Here is a 4516-nt window from a genome sequence, read left to right on the forward strand (position 1 = left end):
GCCGATGTACTCGGAGAAAATCCCCCACAGCTCAGCCGAACTGTAGAGTACCTCCCCAGCTTCCTTCTCCGTGGCTCCACCGTCTCGGGGGCCACCTTGGCTGCTTCCTGCGGGACGAGGGCGATCCTTGGAGTTTTCCGTCCGGAACTGCGCCCGGCAGCGGAGGGAACTCCGCCGGCGTAAACGCCGGAACTGCTGGACTCTGCTTCTCCGCCTTCCTTGCCGGCGGTTTCGGTTTCGGCGCCTGCTGGCGCCTCCGGATGAAGTCCGCACGCTTAGGGCAGCTGCGGTCCGTGGCTTCGTGGGCTCCAGAGCAGTTGGCACACCGCTTCGGCTCGGCTTCTTGGACTTTGCACTCGTCCGTCATGTGGGGACCCCCACAGTTGTTGCACCTGCCTTTCAGGTGACAGTTCCTGGTTCCATGACCCAACTGCAAGCAGTTCCTGCACTGGGTCACGTTCGGCCCCTTGTTCCGGTAGGCCTCCCACCGGATGATAGTGCTTGCCACAACTTTCATTGCAGAGAGCTTCTTCAGATTGGTGTATCCCTTGGGAAAGACCACAATGTACGGAGTTTTGTCCACGGTGGACTTTTCCTTCCGCTTGATGATATGCACCTCCAGCGCGTCCAGTTTGAGATCCCTTTTCAGAAGGTACTTGACTTTCACCCTGTCGTGACTTTCAGCCGATTTATTCCCCGATTTATCAATATTTCGGGTTCAAATAACAAGACGCGTCTTTTCATGCCCAAGCAAAACACACGACTGATTTATTTCTCGTTTTCTCACGCACACATTCTCAACTTCTCTCTCGGCTGACCTGCTCTCTCATTACGCTACATGAACACTCTCTTTTCTCACTCTCTCTCTTCTCTGCCACACTCATTCACTACAGTCCGGTTTCAGTTCATCAGGAAAACCACGAAGAACCACCCGATGATTTCGTTCGCTCCGCCGATCGTGGGTGTAGAATTCCACTTTCTTCTTCTTGAGTAGCTCTTGCAACTTGTCAAAATCTGTGACAGAGAAGCAGGTCACCTTGGTTCCAAATCGGGTTAGTTTGTAAATCGGTTTGAAACCTAATTTACAACTTTCCACTATCGCCACGAGCTTGTAAAAATCCGTGGTGTTCTTCACCACCAAAGGTGGTTGCTTTTGTTTATCTGCTGACTGGCCGGGTGGTGGAACCTGCTGGGCTGGCATTGTTGTTGTTTTTGTTATCCGCTAGCGGGCTGAACTTGTTGTTGTTGAGCAGGGTCTTCTCAACTTTTTCTCTTTCGATGCGGATTCCAGTGACCTCGCTGGACTTCTTCCGATTCCCGCGGACGGGACGAAAATCTTCCTCTTCGGAGGATTCCTCCACCTCATCTGTCAAAAACTTCCAAGCACGCGAGATGACAACACGAGCAAAACACGTCTTAACTTGTCGCTGGCTGGCGACTGAGTGGCCTATTGAAATTATTTCATGGCCAATCACCGCAATTTCGAGTGTTTTGCGATTGGCATTCATAAGCTAAACGACATGCGACAACTAGTGTTGAGTATCAGAACAGAGCGAAGAATGTCGATTGAAATTTCCGCCCTTTGAGGTTATGTATGCGAATTCTGTTTTGTTAAATTCCAACGTTCAAAACAACTTTTGAGCAAAAATTCGAACTGATACTTTGTTAACTTTTGATGCTCTATCATTTTAAACAATATGATTTTTTCAAAATTATTTTTTTTTTATTTTTTTTTATTGCGTTAATTTCAAAAAATCAAAATCAAATTATTCGCTCTACAGCATTGCCTTGGCGTTCTCGATTGCGAGATTCCTACTCGAAACTAGGTGTTCGAAGGCTTGATTGTTGAGGCAATTGCAAACCTCTTTTTACACCTCAGCTTCCATCCACCCCGGGATTCGAACTGACGACCTTTGGATTATTAGTTCAACTGCCTACCAGCGACTCCACCGAGGCAGGACCCAGGGAGACGACTCCTACACCTGGAGTGAGCTAACGACCTAACCTTTTTTTAGGTTAGTCCGGGGCCAACATTTACTTCCCGTCCGACGGAAGGCGTGATCAGACAAATCTCGTCTCGAAAAATGCCACCGGGACCGTCTGGGATCGAACCCAGGCCGACTGGGTGAGAGGCAATCACGCTTACCCCTACACCACGGTCCCGGCTTCAATTTTTATATATTTTTTATTTTTGAAAACTTAAAAATTTAAACTTAAAATTAAATACGCTTTTCTGGAGTCAAAAATGTGCTCTATTATTTATTGATTACACAGTAAAAAAATGTAAATTTAGAAGCTGTAATTTTGGAAGGTTGAATATTACCTCTTTTATGATGTAATTTTACCTCAATTTAGACTGAAAAGTGACATTACACCAGAAAAGAAGTAAAATGACACATTTCCAGGGGTAAAATTACACCTTTTTTCTGACATAAAAGATGTACCCTTTCCCAGATGTAATAAAACCATGATTTTTTTTATGTGTACGTAGCACATTTTCAATGCATTGGATGATGTAACCCTTCCAAGAATTTCACGAGATTTGCTCGTCTGCTTAAGCTTGAGGATAATTGCTGACGAAAAACTCGGTTGACGTTGTGTTTTTTTAATGGAAATGAAAACAGAAACATAGTTTGCTTCGTTGCACAAAACATATGAAATTTTGATTAGTACAAATAGCAGGCAGATATAATTCGAGTTTTCTAGATACGACAAAACCTGTTAAATATATAACAATCGTACGAAAATATTATAATAACTACTAAAGACAACTTTTTGTTGTAAGTTGTCAATAAATTTATATGCAATCCACACACCAAGCCCATTTCGCCTATTGTAGTTTCCCGACTGGAAATCCTTGGCGCAAAAATGCTTGACTTCCTGATCCCCCGGCGCAAACTGGTCCCACCAGAAACAACAGCAGCAGTAGGCAGGAGTAGAAATTGAATTTTGCGCCTCTAATCAATAAATCGCCTTGTTAGTAAACCAGTACATGGCGAAAGTGACTTTTGACCAGACCGCTCTGAAAGCTCGTTCAGATCTTGTTCGTACAGCTACGCTGTCTCGTTGGCGATTGTGCTGCGAAAAAGTGGGTGCGACTCTCATTATAGGATCGTCAACTGTTGTTGAAATTATTTATGATCAAGAAAGTGTTTGCCTTCGGGTCCAGAGAAGCTGTTGGTTTTGCTAGAAGGTCAACAAGTTTGACACACGTCAGCAACAAAAATATTATAATGCAAATAGATTTTTTAAATTGTCAGTTAAGGTGAAGATTTTTTTGCTTTTCCGAACAGCCAAAATCTCACAATAATGTAGTAAAACTTTAGAAAGGGTTCTGAATGCCTCAGGTTAGATAACGCCTAACTTTCTTCTTGTTATTATTAACATTTATGTCTAAAAAAGTCAAAGTACCGTAATCCTGGGGCGAAACTTGACACATGGGGTGAATTGGGACAGCTGTTATAGCTTTGTTACTGTACAATATTTGGTTATTTTTGCTAAGTTTCGGATAGAACAGACACAGAGCAACAAAAATAGTGCATTGGTTCATTCCTTTGTGGACCATCATTCAGTGAGGTACTCCTGGATTTTAGCTCCTGAAAAGTGGTTAAAAAGTGCAAAAATGCCTCAGGGCAAGAAAAAGAGGCGGTCCTCACCAGCAGGATCGGCAGATTTGAAGAAGCTAAAGAATGCCGAAGCGCTACCTGCAAAGCCAGGCAGTATGAGCAAGGACGCTCAAAATTCGTCTGGAAACCAGTTCGCTACCCTCCCTGTGGACGTGAGCGAGAAGGAAGAATTTGAACGACGGGAAAAGTTGCCACCCATTTTTGTGAAAACATCGTCATCGGATTCGGTGCGAAAGTGGCTGACCGGGTTTATCAAATCTGGTGCTTTACGAGCTTCCATTCGCTTGTGTGCTGATGGACTCAAAATTCTGCTACCTACCAGAAAGGATTACAACTACGTTCGGGATTTCCTGAACAACACAAAGATTGAATACTACAGCCATGACGATCCAGGTAAACGCCCCATGAAACAGGTCCTCCGAGGCTTGTACGACATAGATGTGAGTGTGCTGAAAGAAGAGCTCAAAACTCTGAAGTTGAACGTGATCGAAGTCTTCAAGATGACGAGACACAACAAGGACATCAAGTATCGTGATCAACTGTATCTGGTTCATCTCGAGAGAGAATCGACAACGCCGTCTGAGCTGAAAGCAGTTCGGGCAATTTTCAACATCATCGTGACTTGGGAACGTTATCGCCCAGTGCACCGTGACGTGACACAGTGTTCGAATTGCTTGCAGTTTGGACATGGTGGAAGGAACTGTTTCATCAAGAGTCGTTGTGCAACCTGCGGAGGTGAGCACAAAACTCAAGTGTGCAACACAATCAACGAGAACATCGAAGCGAAATGCTTCAATTGCGGCGGCGACCATTCTACCAAGAATCGAAGCTGCCCAAAACGTACTAAGTTTGTAAAAATTCGGCAGCAAGCGACGACGAGGCACCAACCA

The sequence above is a fragment of the Culex quinquefasciatus genome, chromosome 1, assembly GCF_015732765.1.
Source record: "Culex quinquefasciatus strain JHB chromosome 1, VPISU_Cqui_1.0_pri_paternal, whole genome shotgun sequence".
NCBI lineage: Eukaryota > Metazoa > Arthropoda > Insecta > Diptera > Culicidae > Culex > Culex quinquefasciatus.